At 42.5% G+C, this 19,932-nt stretch overlaps 1 long non-coding RNA gene across 1 annotated transcript in view; it reads right to left on the bottom strand.

Annotated features, from left to right (window-relative positions):
* Nucleotides 1-2,303: 2,303 nt before the first annotated feature.
* The window catches only part of LOC144365653 (uncharacterized), a 19,521-nt gene continuing 1,892 nt past the window's right edge, over nt 2,304-19,932 (bottom strand). The window contains exons 2-3 of the long non-coding RNA XR_013424352.1: nt 4,752-4,949; nt 2,304-2,529 (exon numbers count right to left, since the gene is read on the bottom strand). This is a non-coding gene — a long non-coding RNA (uncharacterized LOC144365653). The remainder of the gene's footprint in view (nt 2,530-4,751; nt 4,950-19,932) is intronic.

Below are 19,932 nucleotides of genomic sequence, written 5' to 3'. Positions count from 1 at the left end.
TCCCAGCAGACCCCAAGATGGAGAAGGAACAGAAGGAGATGGATGCCAGTCTCAAAAACAGGAAAGACTACATTTGAGAACACATTTCCCAAATTGCCATGTTACAGAATCACCTATTGAGCCATAGAGTTTCAAACTCTGGAACATGAATATGTGTATGCACATGTATAGGTGTGCAAGTAGAGTTTTTAACATAAATAACAATACAATCTAGCTGACTATATATATATATATATATATATATATATATATATGCCATATTAATAACATGTTTATAATCTAGATATTAAAATATGACCTATATACAAAAGCACACTGTAACTAATATGAATAGCTATACAAGTATATTACCTGTATAACATACATCAGGTTACACATGATGCTGCATGTAAATGTATGCAGCTTCCATTCATTCTAAAATATTTATTAGCAAACCACAATATGTGCCAACTCCATGATCCACATAGAGTGTTTTAGGATTATAATTTGTGAGCAAATATTCCTCTTAAAAATGAATGTACAATATCAATATTAGATAAGTAGAATAAAAAAGCAATTTTTTTCAAGCCTAGTATTTTCTGCTCAGACTAATAAAGAAAATCGAGTAGATCTGTCTCTTCTCAAAGTAATCAGATAAGGTTGCATCTATAATAGAAAAAAAATACATCGTGACTAGGATTAGAGCAATTTATGAGAGAATTTTTATGTACCTTTATTATAGAGCTTTTTTCATTTATCAACTTTCTTTCCCTCTATAACTTACAGAACAACAACAAATAAAAAAAAAACTTTAAAGGAAATGATTGGTTTCTTACCCAGTTGTTGACTACACTTAATATAATTTTTTAAATGGGCTACCTTGTAGAGTTCCCAAATCTGTCAGAAGTCAGTATGTATCATTAGGTCACTGTTGTCATCCGTGTTGCAATTGTAGGCATCGCCCTCCTTTATTTGGTTTTGTATTGTGCCTTTAATTCCCACGGTCCCCAGCATCACCCCTCTGCTGCTGTTTCAGGCCCGCAGTGCTGTCCCCAGGAATACTGCCACAGCCTCAGCTTCCCCAGGAAACTAGCCAATGCTTCACACGGCTGCAGTTAGACCCCCTCTCCAAAGCCTCCCAGGCCTACCCCACTGTTGTGTGTCCCAGCTCCAGCAGCAGCAGACGTGTGCTCTGAGCAAGTCACTTGCTACCTCTCCGTACTCTTTCCTGTCCTTGCAGTGGGCACAATAGTTCTCCCATCACCGTGTGATACATGACACATGTAGGTTTTTAGGAGAATGCCTGGCTTTTAAGGGCAGCATGAATGCTCATTGTTTTGACCTTAGATGTTGCTATTGTGGTTAAACTATCAGACTTCCAAATCAAAGACTTGTTCTTCCTTTCCTTGCTTATTTCTAACTATTTATGGTAATAGGCTTTTCATCCAAGTTACGGTGGCAAGCTCCCATGTATGTCTTAAACTCTTTATTCCTTGTGTTTTGGTCTTCTTTTTGGAACTTCTGTCTCCAATCAACTCCACTTATCAAAACATTTCTAACTCCTCAAAACACACTCCAAATGTTACCTATTTTAGTCAGCTTTTGCTTCACTGTGACTAAAAGACCCAACAAGAACAATGTAGAGGAGGAAACTTTATTTGGGCTCCTGGTTTCAGAAGTTCAGCCATGGTTGATTGACTCCATAGCTCTGGGCCTAAGGTGAGACTGAAAGTCATGGAGGAAGGACATGGTGGAGGAAAGCAGCTCAGGACATGGCTATAGGAAGCAGAGACAAAATATAAGCCCCAAAGACATGTCCCCAATGACCTACATCCTCTTCCAATCCTACCTTCCTACAGTTACCACCTGGTTGATCCATATCAGCGGATTAATCCACTGATTCGGTTATAACTCTCATAACCCAAGCATTTCGTCTCTGAACATTCTTGCACTGTCTCACACATGAGCTCTTGGGGGACAACTCACGTCCAAATCACAACATTATCTCCTTCTTGAAGTCATTCCAGCTCTTTTTTAAAGTATTTTTTAACTTTATTATATAATGACCATTTCAGCTCTTTTGAAGTACACCTACTCCCCATCGAACACAAAGTACTTCCTGCCCATTATATGTCACATCAACATCGACTTTTTACCATGTTCATTATTGTTTTACCTTGTGTTTTGGTCATTTGTGTATGACAGGATTTTAAATCTCACAGGGACATAGTTATTTGTGCATCCCTGATGGCTGCAACTCATGGAAGATCATAATTAATGGTAGTTTAATGAAAATAACTAAAGAATAAAACTAAAGGAAACTGTTCAGATTTTATGTTTGCATTTTATTAATAAATTTTTAAGACTTTGTCTAGGAAGAATACAGAAAGTTGAGGTCAAGTTTGGTACACATAAGATCTCATGTGAGACAGAAAAGAATTAAAAGTAGAAAACAGTAGAAACCGTTATTCCATTTTGCTGGTCTCAATAATCAAGATATCCTCCATCTTTGTTCTTGGGTGGCATTTCATGGGATACTCATATAATTTCCTTAAAAGGGGAGAAAAATTGTCAAGTATGCTGGCACATGTCTACAATCCCAGAGACTTAGAAAGCTGAGACAGGAGGAGCACAAATTCAAAGCCAGCCTCAGCAACTGAGCAAGGCCCTTGGCAATATATTGAGACCCTATTTCAAAATTTAAAAAGACAAAGGATGTAACTCAGGGGTGAAGCACCCCTCTGGGTTTAATCCCCAGTACTAAAAGAGAGAGAGGAAGGGAGGAGGAAAGGACAGAAAGGAGGAAGGAGGAAAGGAAGGAAGAAAGGAAGAGGAGAAAGAAAAAGGGAGAGAGGGAGGGAGGGAAGGAGGGAGGAAGGAAGGAAGGAAGGACGGAAGGAAGGAAGGACGGAAGGAAGGAAGGAAGGAAGGGAGGGAGGGAGGAAGGAAGGAAGGGAGGGAGGGAGGGAGGGAGGAAGGAAGGAAAGACTAAAACTATGGACTGTTAGAATCAAGGAGGATTGTGCTGGAGTCCAGGTGCCATGGAGACAGCATGCAACAGAAAGAATGGGAAGGAAGAAAGCCTTAACAAGGGGAACAAGCAAACTCCCAGCAGCACCTGCAGACAGGTGGATTAATCAACAGAAAGGGTCCTGGCAGCACCTGCCCAGAGGCTTGTGGCCCCCTAGCAGCAGCACTGCTTCTGGCAACAACATTTCTGCTGGCAGCAGCCCTTCCCACAGCCACCGCCACAAGAGCCACAGCCACAGGAGCGGCAGCAGGTGCGGCGGCAGCAGCACACAGGGGTGCTGCAGCAGCCCCCACAGCAGCCACGGCAGCAGGGGCAGCAGTTGGAGCAGCAGCCGACTCGGTAGCATCTGCATGTGGTGCAGCTGTTGCAGCCACCACAGCCACCGCAGCCACCGCAGCCTCCACAGCTTCCACAGCCTCCACAGCCTCCACAGCCTCCACAGCCTCCACAGCCACAGCAACCCATGGTGTCAGTAGAGAGGACTCAGGTGCAGTGAGGAGAGGACTTGGGAGAGGAGAGGCAGGTCTGGTGCCTCCTTCTGCTGGGGAGCTGCTTATATACCAACTCCAACAATCTCAGCCCTACATATGCAGCCAGTAGCTAGTTTCCTGTTGTTGTTTATCCCAGTCCCCATAAAAGACCTCATGAGGCCTCGTGCATCCTTCCTTGATGACTCTCACCATTGCTAGATTTAACTTTTCCTCATTTCTTAACTCTATATTTAGATTAGAACATATCTCCAAGACATTTGGGTCCATGAGAACGTAAATGTGTGTACGTTTTGTTCTGGAGCTTTGAATAGTACCTGGCACAATGTGAGTATTCAGTGGATATAATAAATGCCTAATATATTTTAAATAATTCTTTCTATAGTATGAGAGTCTGAATCTAATCAAGTAAAAGCTCTGTGTTTCCATCTATACTTCCTAATCATCACAGGTTAGACAGAACATTTTCTCCACATAAGAATTCCTCACACCCCCAAATTAGGACAATGTTCTTGAAAGAATTAGTAAAAAACCATAAACAAATGGTACAGAGTAGGCACTCCTAATTTCAAATCATATTTACATATTTACATATCACATTCTATCTCATCTTAAAACACAGACATTCTTTTTCTGACTGCCTGAGATCCTTCATTCAGCAGAACTGCTTGATTATTGAAAACTAAATTAAAATAATTGTGTGATATCAAATGCTAAAAATAAATTTTATGGGTCCTAAGTTATCTGCTAAGGGCAAGGCAACTATTTGCTGTTTTTCTGTTAAATATTTGAGAAAACAAAAATGTAAAAAGTTCCATCTGGTGACTGGTCACTTCATACCTCTCTGACATGTACTGTAGCCGGGACTCGGTGTCAGCCTGTCCATGCACTGACGGATGCTCATCTGCAGTGCTTTGCTGACTCTACCTGCCAGGCTTCCATTTCCTGTCCCAGGTAGCCTGTGCATATGAGGACTGGCCCATAGGGGTATGCACTTGCTTTACCACCTTTGTAATTTAAGGACTACCCAATTCAGGTCCTACAGGAAACCTACTGAAGAAGCCTGAGGGTTTAATGTGGAAAATGCTCCATGGCTTTTCCTGGACTTACATGGCAGGTTCAGGATCACGGATGACCTGGCTTTACGGGGGCTCTGCTTCCCCCAGAATGCTGGTGTTCCTGGGTTTACCAGGGTATCTGCTTCATAAGCTTACATTTTAAAAACTAGAGAAAGAAACCTTAAAATGACTCACTTGATGTATTTCTCATCCACCAAGGGGTTGGAGGGTTCCTTCTTGCTCTCCATTTCCAATGTCCAATGACCTGAGAAGTTTGACTGCATGCATGAGACACTCATGAAGTGTCTACAGTGGCCCACGGCCGAGACTCGGTCAGCACTGGCAGGGGCAAGGACTCCTTTTTCCTGTAATTTGGCCATTGATTTCCTACATCTGAACCAAAAAAAAAAAAACACAATTATTTCATTCATGCCAGAAAAGCCAAAGACTTTATAATAAAGACTGTTGTGCAGTCTTTAAATAGCAATGTTATGTCGAGTAAACTGAAGAAGGAAGTGAATAATAGATCTTGTGAGAGCCTTCCATGGAAACTGGGCTAAAAATGAAGGGGACAGGGGCAGCATATAAGGGTGTCCCCCAGCAGAAGGAGGCACCAGACCTGCCTCTCCTCTCCTGAGTCTTCTCTTCCCTGCACCTGAGTCCTCTCTGCTGACACCATGGGTTGCTCTGGCTGCGGAGGCTGTGGTGGCTGCGGTGGCTGCGGTGGCTGCAACAGCTGCACCACATGCAGATGCTACCGAGTCGGCTGCTGCTCCAACTGCTGCCCCTGCTGCCGTGGCTGCTGTGGGGGCTGCTGCAGCACCCCTGTGTGCTGCTGCCGCCGCACTTGCTGCCGCTCCTGTGGCTGTGGCTCCTGTGGCTGTGGCTCCTGTGGCTGTGGCTCCTGTGGCTGTGGGAAGGGCTGCTGCCAGCAGAAGTGCTGCTGCCAGCAGAAGTGTGGCTGCAAGAAGCAATGCTGCTGCTAGGTGAGTGGGTCAGCAGGAGCTGCTAGGAGTCCGCTGCTTCTCATTGCTCAGAACCCTTCCCCTCCTGGCTGCTCCCTGCTATCTCCCCGTCACCTGGGCTTTATGGCACATTTCTCCTTGACGTTCCCGCCCTGTAGCTTAAGAAGTCATTTTCATTTTTATAGTCTCAGGGATATCTTCTACAATGTCATCCAGAACAAAGGTAGAAAACCTCCTGGCAATACTTCTGTGGGGACTGTGGCACTTAGATGCTGCTCATTGGGCTGCCCTAGGGGAGTCTGTAGTTGTGGATGGGGGAGGATTCTTCATTTTGGTCCTGTCTGCTATTTCCAGACCCACCAGCCCTGCTGTGAGGGACTGATCTCTTCTATTTCTGTCTTTGAATCTTGGTTTTGTGTGATCCTTCCCAATTGAAGAGTGTGGAAACCAGTATGAGCAGTTACATTCAAAGATACGGGTACCTCTCTGCACCTGAACACCAACCCTATGGGATCTAGACCAATGGGATCTAGATTCTCAATATTTTGCTCCTAGCATATGTTTATGGCTTCTGTATACCAACATCCACCTTTCCTGACTGTGAGTACAGTGGATTTCTGATTTCTCTTTTGCTGCATTGTATTTCCACAATCTTTCAATGTCTAATAAATGATTCTAAATTGACCTTAAAATATTGATTCACAAAAGTCTCTTATTTGGTAACTACTTCTGAGAAAGGATAGAGGTCCAATATTGAGTAGAGAGGAAATAATTTTTTGTATCACATGAATTTACTATGAATTTGAACTACTTTTGTAATGGCAGATCTACATCAATCAACATTTGCCAGGCGTGGAGGTACACATGTGTAATCCCAAAGGCTGAGGAGGTTGAGGCAGGGGGATTGCAAATTCAAAGCCAGCCTCAGCTATTTAGTAAGGCCCTAAGCAACTTAGCAAAATCCTGTCTTAAAATAAAAAATAAAAAAGACTGAGGATGTGGCTCAGTAGTTAAGCATCCCTGGATTCAAGTCCTGGTACCAAAAAAAGAAAGAAAAATTATCATTAAATTTTTAATGTTTCATCTGTTTTGCATCTATGTTGAGATATGAAATATTTATTTTTTTCAAAAAGGGTAAATTAACTTATAATAATAGCCATATATGCATGTGGAGGAGTAAACACACTCAAACACACACATACACACACAAATGACAAAATCCACCTTGGGCATCAGAATTTCTGCCCTTGTTATTCATGCATATTCCTTCATAGGAAAAAAATAATCTAATAAAAATATGGATTTTCCATATAATTTAAATTCAACTTGGGAAAGGTATCTTTTTGACAAAGGGAATTCTGTAATTGAATTTAAAACTTAGTTTAGTCACAAAAGATGGATTCCCCCAGATTTTTAGCCAAGTCCAATCTAAATATTCTCTATAACAGAACACAACCCTGCTCCTGACTTAGAATTTCATTTTCACATTCGATGTAAACAAATCAGCCTTTGGAGCTCTGAAGCTTTCACGTGAGCTCTGCCATCCCTTTTGCAACAATAAGTGTTTAGGAGGGAACTGTCATTGGCAACACCACAGCAATCCTGCACTAAAAGGACATGGCTCTAGAGAGCTCGTCCTTCACATGTCCTTTATTTTTTTATGTATCATTAAAATGTTAGGTTTTTTCTCTTTTATTAATGTATTTATTTTAATTAGGTATGTATGACAGCAGAATGCATTTTGATTCATTGAACACAATTGCAGCGCTACTTTTCATTTCTCTGGTTGTACATGATGTAGCCTCTTACCATATGTGCAGTCATACACATACCCAGGGTAATGGTGTCCATCTCAGTCCATCATCTTTCCTGCCCCCAGGCACCCTTTCTTCACATGTCCCTTGAACAATTTCTTTCTCAGTCCCCACCACTTGATGTTTTGGAAATGGATCACAAACTGTCAACAAGGACCCGGAAAAATCGTCAGTGCCCTCTCTACCTTTTTGGTAAGAATGCTAAATGAGAGATTCCCTAGGACAGCAGTTTGTTCATCTGTACATTTAAGAGGAAAAGCACATGACTTTCATTTCAGAACTTTCGCATCCTGGACAAAGGCATTATTTCTTATTCATTGAAGTGTACAGAATAAAAGACTAGGGAAATCCTAAATGGCTGTTACTAGAGCCAGATTAAATGGACATCACAGCCATACAAGGGATTATCGCACAGTTGTCAGAAAGAGTGAGCCAGATCTCTAAGAAAGAAGAAACGGTGTGAGATGGAAGAAAGAAGTGAGTGTGTGTGATATCATTTGTGTAAATAGAAATTTATCCAAAAACATCATGACACATACTCAAATGAAAGCTTTACCCAGTGAGGTGCATGTGAGATGATGAGTGGGGGCAAAGAAGGGGTTCAGGAAGACTTCAGGAAGAATGGAGCGCTTGTCTCATGGGAAGCCCACCGGTGTCACAGGCCATGAGCATCCTGTGCACTTTTGTGTTGTCACTAGGTCACTCTGAGAAACAAGAGCTACTCACCAGGGAGGGCAGTGCTCCGGGGTGAGCTCTGGGGGTCTCTTGAAGCACACACACCAGCTGAGGGGATCCAGGCAAAAACAGCAGCAGTGGCAGCAATGGGGGCTGCCTTCACCGTGGGGAGGGGTACACATTCCTGACCTTCTAAGAGCCAAAGACCCCAGTGTTTCACTGTCTCCATCCATGAAAGTAAAGCCACACCGGGGGAAGTAAGGGGATTCTTGTTTTTCAAAAATCAAAAGATTTTGTTGAATGGATTACGTTTTATCCTAATCTTATCCTTTGCAGGTTTTCAAATTCTTATAGATTTTGTCCAAAAGATCCTCTTAGGTCAGGGAGTTAGACCACACCTAGATTCCCAAGAAAACTATCCAGTTGAGAGAGACTCATCCCAAAAAACACTCACAAGCAGATGCGAGGGCTGTTCCAGAAGGTTGTGGATACTAAGGGCCCTCCCGCACCCTGGAGGTGGCGCTGCACCTGAACACCAACCCCTACCTTGCTCCCAAGCCACCTGTTGTTACCTACAGGAACTGACCTGGCGGACAGGACGGGAAAAATGGGGAAGATAAAAAGCCTTTCCCATCTTTCTTTAAAAGTTTTTTTTTCATGAATTTAACATAGCAAGTTCATTATAAACAATTTTAAAGTGTTTTCATTATGGAAATTAAAAAAGGAGAAAATAAACATGTCTGTGACAACCACCTGAACCATTTTATCATCTAGCCTTCCATCACTTCCCTACGCTTTATTTTTACCCAATATTTTTATTTTGTAGCATCTCAAAACCACATCAAAGTCCAAAGAACATTACATTCACATCAGATATGCCATTTAGTTCAGCTCATCAGTGGGAACATTCTGCCATATATTTTTTGTTCTCTCTCCCACTTGAGAGTAAGTTACAGAAATGACATTCACTCCTAAAAGTTTTTGTATATATCTCCCAGTCCTATATAGAATCACAAAACAAGGATCAGATTCAAGAAATTTAAGTGACACTTTCTACTATGTAATATGCAATTGACCTGAAATTTCCCCAATTCTCGCAAGAATGTCCTATAATTTACATCTGTATTTGTAATAATGTTTCACCCTGGATCCAGTCAAAGAGGTATTTTTAGTCAGCTTTAATCTAGAATGGTCCTCCAACATTTTATTTTTTGCCCCTGTGACTTTTGTTTTGGAAAATAATTCTTGATATGGATATTATGGTTGTTTCCTCGTGATCAGATTCCACTTTAGCGTTTTTGTGGGAATGTGATGCAGTTGGTGTATTTTTCTCAGTGGATCACATCAAGAAGTGTGTAGTGTCAGTTTATTCCATTACTGGGGATGTTCAATGTGACCACCCAACTAGCATGATGTCCACCAGATTCCTCCATTGCTAATACACTCTTTCCTTTTTAATTTATATAGCACTATTTCTTGTGCATTTATATAATAAAATTAAAAGCATTATGAATGTATAGTTTTGTGACCTGATTTTTAACCTAATGTTTAATCATGGATAAATACCCTTCTTGTTAAATATTTACATTTTAGAAACTTTTAAATGACCACATGTACTAATCTGTTTTCTGTTTCTAATAATAACATCACAGACTGGGTAAGCCTTAACAAAAATAACTTTATTTTGGTTTATGGTTCTGGAGGTGCAAGGTCAAGGGCTGCATCTAGTGATGGCTTTCTTGCTGGCCGAGTCCCCAGGTGGTGAGAAGCATCATCACTTGGGAAGAGACAGAAAGCACACCTGTGTGTCTGCATGTCTGGCCTCTCTCTCTCTCTCTTTTTAAAAAGCTAGCAGAATTTAATTGTGGTCATTGAAAAATAACCTTATCTAATCCTAGTCACTTCCCATAGTTGAATTAAGTTTCTATGCTCCAAGTACCTCACAATGGGGATTAAAGTCCAGCATGAGTTTTGGATACAAGCCACAACATCACATAATAGGCAATTATGTGCATAATTTCTATAATCATCTCATATCCATCATTAAGTGCCCAAGCAATTATATATTTAGCTGACCACTTAGGAAAAAACTTGGATCCCAACCATAAAAATGAAATGACAAAAATATTTTTTTTTTCTTTTTTCCTGAATTTGAAATGGGCTCTGGCTGCAAAACTGGTATGGAGAGGTCCCAGATTCTCTTAACCCAGTGATACCTTCTTACACAACTATAGCACAGTGTAAAATAGTGTGGTGTGAGTGTGGTGGTGATGGTGGTGTTTACGTAAAACCCATATATCATATCAAATTCCTATAAATTCTCCTGATATCCACTGTTTGTCCATCACTCAGGCTAATCTTTCAAGGGCGGAGCACAACTTTTCAGAAACCAGATTATAATTTTAGGACAATTTTCTATTAAAGGTCCAAGGACAACAGATGACAATTTAAAATCATGACCAAACACAAGCTTTGGAAGCCTTACAAGAGCTCAGACCTGGGTCCCACCTTCCCTCTACCTTCCCTCCAGCCTGGCAGCACCTGCCACCTCCCTCCACACGCACACACACACACACACACACACACACACACACCCCTCAGGTTTCTTCACTCTCCTGGGAGTCCATCCAGAAACCACAATTAAACTGCAATGAAAGGAGGAGAAACCCCCTCCGGCAGGGCCTCAGCCTACACAGCGTTCCCAGGACGGTAAAGTCATGGATAGACAGATTACCTGCTCTCTTCAGGGTAAAGCCCAACCTCCTCCTACCCATGTGGGTTTTCCTTTTGCCCAAGTTCATGGCTTAAGGCATTTTAGGACAAAATAGCCACCGTGTTCAGTACCTCCTGACACTCAAACCCTGACCAAAAAGACACTGTTACCCCCTTGTATCTTATTTTCCGTTCACACCCTGCACTGGATGGGTCAGCACCCCTCATGGTCTGCACCCCTCTCCCACAGGTCCAAGCTACATCTGCTCTGCCCTGCAAGGATTCCTCAGGATGGTGCAGGCCCAGGTAGGCCCTTCTAGGGTCCATTCCCAGGGAACTGTTTATAATGATTCTTTTTCATGGAAGGCAGAAGATCTCCTTTCTAGACCTGAACACTTGCCATCTCTCCCATTCACCAGCGGTCAAAGCCAAAGTCTGGAATGACCTAAACTAACACCTGTGAAATGCAACAGCTCTCCCACATCCCATACTTTCCTGACCCCTGCTCTACTGGCACCCTTATTCAATTGATTGAGTTGAACTGCCTTCTCATGTAGCCTTCCCACTTTCTAGAATGCTCTACAAAGTCCCAGATAACTGGAGCGCCCACTCCCTCATCGCTCTGTAGTCTTTGCTCAGGTGTCATATTCCACCTGAGTCTCATTTAGATCACCCATTTTTGCAATCTCACCCACCCTTCTCTCAGTTCCAATCCTTCCTATTCTTGTATTTTTTCACCTAAAACTTGCCTCATTTTAACAACATTTATTTTTCAGGAACACAAAAACTATGGACCATAATCTCTTTCAATTATAAAGTATTTTAAGCCTAGCCTTCTTTATTCATTTTGCTGCTCATTTTAATTATGTAACAGTCCGGGACCTTGACAATCTATTCTCCTGTACCCTTACCCCCAAAATAGCCCTTACCCTAAAGCCTGTGTTTGCCATGACTTTGCTTTTTTTTTTTTTTTTTTTTTTTGTGCTGGGGATTGAACCCAGGGCCTTGTGTATGCGAGGCAAGCTCTCTACCAACTGAGCTATATCCCCAGCTCCTATGACTTTGTTTTTCTTTGGAAAAGAAAAACAACTAAATTCATTCCTTTCTGTGAATATACAATAATTTACTTGTGCACCTTTTCTCTAGACAATGGGAATTCCTATTTTTTCCAGAGTTTTGCTATTTTTGATAGTGTGTTGCTAGGAGCATCCTTGTATGTGTCCACTGGAACCCAGGTGCAAGGATTTATACACAGAGTAGAATTCCTGAGTCTTGTGGAAATACATGGACTAAGTGAGCACAGAAAAAGCCTATTTTACCCAGTGTTTGTCATAGCAAAGAAGTTAGTTCACTGCTTATATTTTGGCAGAGATTCAAATGCATGCAGAGAAGTGGCAAAGAATTGCATAGTGGAAAAAGGAAAGGCCTCCGAGGTGCCTGGCTGGGGGCTGTTTGTAAGGGGAAGCCCTGGATGGGTTAACTGGGAATGAGACCTCCTCTAGGGTTGGTTAGAGGGTCTTACGTGACTTTCTCTGGTTGGTCTTAAGTTGGAGAAGAACTGGAGAAGCTGTCAGTAATTAATCAAGTCCTGGGCATTTAGGGCCCATTGTCATCTTTGGGATTGCTGGAGTGTTTGTGAGACAGTAGTGACTTCTTGTAAGTCCCATGTCAACAGTAGGCTGGCTACTAGGATGGTTATGACAGATAATGAGTTGGTTTTCTGCAGACCATAGGTCAGGGTTCTATCAGGTCAGATGTTCTGACCTGTTTTGTTCATTGAAGTATTTTGGGTGCCTAGAACAGTGTGCAACACAATGTAGGCACTCGATAAATATTTATTAAATGAGTGGACAGGATGTATCTATAAAATATTATGTCACTGATGCATATTTTTTTTGTTTTACTATTATCCTTAGAAGTAAGGACTACCACTCACATCTAACCCCTCCGGTAGAACAGTCACGGTCCCAGCCAGGGCTCACTTTTGCATATCCTCTGTGCCCACCAGTGTCAGAATTGAAGTTGGTGATTGACAGGTGTACGTTGAAACAAATTCATCCACTTTATATCAGTATAGGTTTTTGGATGCACATTAGTGCTGAGTCTGACAGGCAATAATAAGGAATAACATCCCTCCGCCACAGCAACATTGTAGCCTTTCGCCTTCTATGTTTATCTGAAAACAGACATGGGCCTGGGAGGAAGTGCCCATTTTTCTTGAGCCTTGTGAAGACATCACCATAGATAGGTTCTTCTTAGAAGCATCCTGGCATTGTTATTTTTAATTAATTAATTAACTTATCTATTTATTTATTGGTACTAGGGATTGAATGGAAGGGTGTTCTACCACTAAGCTACATCCCCAGCCCTTTTTATTTTTTATTTTGAGACAGGGGTCTTGCTAAATTTCTGAGGCTGCCTCCAATTTGAATTCTCCTGCCTCAGCCTCCTGAGTAGCTGGGATCACAGACATGTACCACCACACCTGGCCTGACATTGATATTTGACCTGTACTTTAAGCTTGCCCCTGCATGGGCCTCTTCTGCAGTTCTTTACAATGTCATATTTCCCATTTGAATCTAATGTATGAAATATGATATGTCAAGAGCTTTGTAATGTTTTGAAAAACCAATAAAAAAAGAAAAACATTGACTCTCTGAGGGTACTTCCACAAGTAGAAAAGAAGAGACCTCTGTGGTTCAGGAACAAGAATCAGTGGGAGTAAATCACCTCCTAAGCCACTTTTTCCATCCCTCACTTTTGACAAAGTCAGGTACAAAATTCAAGGGATTGCTTATAGGAAAGGGCACTATGTTGAGAAGGTAGCTTGATGGACATTATACATTGCATGCTGTTTCACTTCCTGGGGACTCAGAGATGCACCCCTTGTGGCCTCTTTATGTTCCTATCAGGGTGCTGCTATTGTTATCATTGTTGTATTTGTGTTTGGTTTGATTTGGTTTGAGATGAGTTCTCACCATGTTACCCTGGCTGGTCTTCAGCTCCTGGACTCACCTCAGCCTCCCAAGCAGCTGGGATTGTAGGCATCTCTAATGTTCTTACTTATGGGATAATATAATCAAACAGATAAGTTGATTCAGTAATTCACAAATCATATGAATAGATTTACTCAACTATTGTATGACTATAACCTGCTAGAGAGATAGTTAACTAGTACTGGTGATGGAATTTTAAAAAAAAAGAAATACTGGTTAAACCATGATCAAGTTTTAATCTGTTAACAGAACCAAACTAAAATAACCAACACCTAAATTGATACATTGCTTTAGGTGTTGAATTTTATCTGACTATAAACCCTGAGATTAAAATCTATTTGAAAACTTGAAATTAAGGGTGAAGGGAAACTGATGAAATATGATATTCATTGATATCAGGTTCAGGATCTTTATTCTGACTTACATAAGAAAATAGTTGAAAACCCCTAATTGGTAGCAGGCATTTCACCCAGGAGCACTTAATCACTGAGCCCCAGCCCCAACTCTTTTATATTTTGTTTAGAGACAGGGTCTATCTAAGTTGCATAGGGCTAAATTGCTGAGGGTGGCTTGAACTCACAATCCTCTGGCCTCAGCCTCCCTAGCCACTGGAATTACAGGGACAAATTATCCATAACTAACCTAAAACCATCTCAACCAAACACAAGAACTTGCCTTTCCTGGGTTTCATTGCACTTTTAATTAGGCACGGTAAAATAAGACAAAGGAGAAGAGAATGGTGAATCTTTGATGCCAATTTCATGTGGTTTATTGGGGAAAGAACTTCATTAGATTTACAGAAACAGAAAATAGTCACTGCAACATAGAACGTAGAAGCTATAGAGAAAGGGGAAGAAATAGAAATAAATATCCCAACAGTTAAATTTCAACAAAGCATAGCATTAAAAACCATTAATCCATTTTTTCTGGGCTTATGCTCTGATTAGAGAAGGTTTGGGGGGGGGGTGCTTTCAGAGTCTGAGAGCCCAGGGGATGTTGGATGAAATACCTGCAGATGTTTTGAATCAGAGAGGACTGGCAGGACGAGAGGGAAGTCTTACTACGTCACCTGCAGCACTGTCCTTTCCTTGCAACGGCCGGCTCAGGTCTCCTAGCAGCAGCACTGCTTCTGGCAGCAGCACTTCTGCTGGCAGCAGCCCTTCCCACAGCCGCAGGAGTGGCAGCAGGTGCGGCGACAGCACACCCTGCGGGTGCAGCAGCCACCACAGCCACAGCAGCCACAGCAGCCACAGCAGCCACAGCAGCCGCCACAGCTGCCACAGCTACCACAGCTGCCACAGCCACCACAGCTGCCACAGCCACCACAGCTACCGCAGCCACCACAGCTACTGCAGCCACCGCAGCCACCGCAGCCTCCACAGCCACAGCAACCCATGTTGTCAGTCGAGAGGACTCAGGTGCAGAGAGGAGAGGACTCAGGAGAGGAGAGGGAGGTCTGGAGCCCCCTTCTGCTGGGCACCCTTAAGTACCAACTCTGGGAGAGGAGAGGACGGGCACATGACCACTTCCTTGTTGTTGCCAGGCTCGACTGTGACAAAAGCATCTCACGTGTGTATTTACTTCCCTTTGTAATGCCAGCTAGGTGTATTAGATTGCTCCTTTTGTTTATTTTTCTAAATGAAATACCCTAAAAAATGCATTAAGATCTCCTGGGAGTCATGGGGATACTCAGGTGACCCACACAGTTCAACACACAATGTTTGACCTGTTGGTCTCACATTCGAACAATGTATAAAAATGATCAGAAAACTCTTGCTTTGCAATGCCCTAAAGTTTTATTAGCAAAGTCTGGAGAAATGAAAGTCATCTCAGGCAAAACTGCAGACGCAGCCCTGAAACCCTAGCCAGAGCTTGTCCACTGAGGAAAGAAAGGTTTCACTTCCTCTCACACAGTTGCAAAGCACAGAACCAATGTCTTGAACACTCATTCCTTGGAAAGCTCAAGTAAACCTTTGCAATGGGTCTATTTTTTTTTCCTGGTAAATTCTTATTGCACTTAAAATAGATAAGCATTTTGTAATTAGAACTAAAACTAAATTTGGGTGCTCATAAAGTTTTATGAATTGATATCCAAAAGGAAAATCCATATGTCAACTGCTAAAGCCTACAATGACAGATAGATTAAAAGAAGTAAAACCAAAGAGAGAGAGAGAGAGAGAGAGAGAGAGAGAGAATTTAAAGCAATCTCTAAGATAAAATTGTATTGAAAGGAATTTAATCATGGTAGACTATTTTAACTCTATCATGAGCAATATTTATAGCACAATAATCAAGTAGCCATCAGTATGGATTTTACTAAAAACAATAATACAGGTTTGTCAAAAGTGATAGAAGGGAACTAAATCTCCACTGGTTTTAACAGACACTAACACTGGCCACCAAGAAAGAGGCACATAGGGAAAATAATAAGAAATGTAGAGGCAGCTGTCAAATGCAGAGGCAGAAGCAGCCAACAAAACCAAGATGTAGTGCAGCACGGTGGGCTAGACAGTAAGCAGGGAAGGGGACATGGAAGGAACTTAACAAGTTAATATATAAACACGTTTGAAACCAACTGACAGGACCTCTTTTGCACAGCTTCCCCTGGTCTGATACATATGGCACCCCACCCCACCCTAGTTCCTGCTGTCAATCAAAAGCCAATGGCACAAAAATTGTTCAGTTATGGAAGCTCTCAGCATGGGACTTTGTAGATGACAGGGGCTCGATGCATCTTTGTCAAGTAAATGAAAAAAAATGTTTCCTTTTGGGTCAGTCTCAGGCAATTATATTGTTTTGAAATAATAGATGGGGAAATGCTTTGAAAACATTGATACTATAGGACTGGAGTTGTAGGTGAGCGGTGCAGTGTTTTCCTAGCACATGTGAGACACTGGGTTCGATTCTCAGTACCACATACAATTAAATAAATAAAATAAAGTTCATCAACAACTGAAAACACTTTAAAGAAAAAAAAAAAAGATTGATACTACAGCAAAGTTTCTTGACCTTGGCACTACTGACATTTTGAGCCAGAATGTTGAAAAGAATCACCCTGGGATTGGAGAGAGAGAGAGAGAGAGAGAGAGAGAGAGAGAGAGAGAGAGAGAGAGAGTGTGTGTGTGTGTGTGTGTGTGTGTGTGTGTGTGTGTGTGTGTGTGTGTGTTGGCAGTATTGAGGATTGAACTCGGGGGCACTCTCCACTGAGCTACATCTCCAATCTTTTTAATCTTTATTTTGAAATAGGATCTCACCAACTTCTCATAGTAGGGCTTTAACTTGAGATCTTTCTGCCTCAGCCACTGGGCTTTTGGGGATAACTGGTGTGTGCCACTGCACTGGCTAACCATTTTGCTGTCTCTTTAGTCTTGCCTTTATTAGAAAGTTGGAGTCATAATTCAAGTCTAGATTCTTTAAAAAGGTTATGTAATTCATGTGCTGTTTATATTTGTGTTGTCAGGCCTGAAATAATATGATAATAATCGCACATTTATCTTGACCACTACTTCACAAAGTCACAATAACTAAAGGAAACTTACTTCACGCCAGTGTTTTCCAGGAAGAGATGAATAAGCAGAGTACAGAGGACTTTGGACAACACAACTACTCTATATACCACATATGATATGAATAAGTAGGGTTCTACATTTGTCCAAGCCCACAGAATGCTCAATACCAAGAGGGAATCCTAGTGTGAATGACTGACTGTGAGGATATGTTAATATTCATCCACATTAACAACACACCCCTCTGGGACAGATGGTGACAAAGAGGAGGCCACTTGTACCAGGTACACAGGAGCTCCCTCTACTTCCCCTCGACTCTGCTACCACCCTAAAACTGCCTTAAAAGCATAAAGTATTTTTTTTAACTTAAAATGATTTCATCTCCATGAAAGAAACTGAGTCATAGGTGGATGGTGGCATTCTAAGAGACATGAAGCCAGCTGGTAGCAGGGGCTTTGGGATCCACCACCCACCACCCTATGAATACCTGAGGAAAAGGGGGGAATGCACGCTCATTTTAAAATGCATCATGACAAGGCCTCCAGTCCCAGGCAATTCTTTCCAATCCTATATTCCTTCCTTTTGAATTGTGACTGCAGGACAAACATCAACCTGAAAATAAATGGAAAAACTGACATTCTAGCATCAAAACCTCAGGACATGTGAGAAGAGGCTTTGGGGGCCTTTGTCACTCTGCAAGAGATGCCAGCTCCTCTTCCACTAGGCAGACAGCCCTTGATAACAGAAAAGGACCCACTAAACCAAGGTCTTCACTAGGGGAGGCGTCCCACACGTGATGAGCTGTCATCCGATGCGACTCAGCGGGTCGCGCATGCCCTTGAAGTCGTAGATTAGAACAGGGATGAATATTTTAGAAATCTTTTTCATTAGAAGCACAACTTGAGGAAGTAAGTGCTAAAATAAGCACATGGGTAAGGGGAAGAGGGTTCTATGAGGACATATGCTCAGGGTCTTGTGAAACTCTGTCTGGGAGGCTTCCGGAACAAGGAAGTGGCCACGTGTCACAAGGTACGCCCCAGAGGGGGTATTTAATGGGCCCTGAAGCAAAGGGCTCCAGACCTCCCTCTCCTCTCCTGAGTCCTCTCCTCTCTGCACCTGAGTCCTCTCTACTGACAACATGGGTTGCTGTGGCTGTGGAGGCTGTGGAGGCTGCGGTGGCTGCGGTGGCTGCAATAGCTGTGGTGGCTGCGGCAGCTGTGGTAGCTGTGGCAGCTGTGGTAGCTGTGGCAGCTGTGGCGGCTGTGGTGGCTGCTGTGGCTGCTGTGGCTGCTGTGGCTGCTGTGGCTGCGGTGGCAGCTGCACCCGCAGGGTGTGCTGCCGCCGCACCTGCTGCCACTCCTGCGGCTGTGGGAAGGGCTGCTGCCAGCAGAAGTGCTGCTGCCAGAAGCAGTGCTGCTGCTAGGCGGCCTTGGGGCTCTGTCTCCAGGCTGAGAGTTGCTCCAAGTGCTTGGTAAGACTCCCCTCCACCCTCCTGTGGGCCTCCCCCCTGCGCTGTCTACTAGCTGCACTGGAATTACTCTTCCTGACATCGTGCTCTGAGGTTTCAGGGTTGTTTCTTTCCCTTCACAGCGATGTCATGACTACTTCCATTTCTTCCTCTGTGTCTTCTAGGACTTAGCATCTGATAACTATATATTTTTTTTCATCTTTGTAATCGCGTCTCTTTTTTCAGAAGAAAAAATAAAATACTAGCATATGTTATCAACAATAATGGTAAAAGTAGAGCCACTCGTGTCAAAATGTATTTATAAGCTGGGTGCCATGGCACATGCCTGTGATCCTAGCTCCTACCAAGGCTGAGGCAGGAGGATCTCAAGTTCCAGGCTGGCCTGGGCAACTGAGACCCTGGCTCACAACAAAAAAATGAAAAGCATTGGGGATGTGGCTCAGAGGTAGAGTGCCCTGGGTCCAATCCCCAGTGTCAACATGCAAAAAAAAAAAAAAGTATTTATATTATGAGTTTAACAAAAATATAATATATATAGCTAATATTTCACTTTCTTGAAAAAATTATGAATGTTAATAAACTTTTTGTTTTTTCATACTATACATTCACTAACTTCTTTCCTATTTCTATGTCTCTGTTTAAAAAAAACCTTTTTAAATAAATTTTTGCAAATTTTCTCCTTATCTGATTGTGTTTCTTGTCTGTTTGTGAGATGTGTTCCCTGTCATGGGCAAGGTTGATGGCACAATGGATAGTGGGTGATATTGGAAGACTTGGGAGAGGTTTCAGTTAGCGGATGCTTGGTCCCATAGTGTCCTAGAATGCACTTTACACTGAAAGTAAAAATTGAGAGTAGATACCCAACTTTGGCCATCAGGGAAATTTCTGTCTCTCCTAGAGTTCTTGGGAGTGCCTGCAGCTGAGTTATGTCTGAAGCATTGGTTAGCTTCTAGGAGGGAAACAGATTAAATTAGAGTCAACTACACCATCAGCTTCCTAATGTCAGATTTTCTTTGCTTGGTCACCCTTTTTTACTCTTATACCAACTACTCAAATAGATTTTTGTGAGCACCAGAGTAGCCACATTGCTGAGCACAGCCTCAAGAGCCATTTGATTCACCTGCTCGATAAGCTGACCATTCTCCCCATGGGGGGTGGTTCATGTGTCCTCCATGACATCTGGTAAACTGACCACTCTCTCCTTCCCAAAGCACTTCCTCCCCTGACTTTCTTCTCTCCT

The sequence above is a fragment of the Ictidomys tridecemlineatus genome, chromosome 7 (assembly GCF_052094955.1).
Source record: "Ictidomys tridecemlineatus isolate mIctTri1 chromosome 7, mIctTri1.hap1, whole genome shotgun sequence".
Lineage (NCBI taxonomy): Eukaryota > Metazoa > Chordata > Mammalia > Rodentia > Sciuridae > Ictidomys > Ictidomys tridecemlineatus.
The sequence above is the reverse complement of the archived record's forward strand: the minus strand, read 5'-3'. Positions and strand labels throughout refer to the sequence as shown.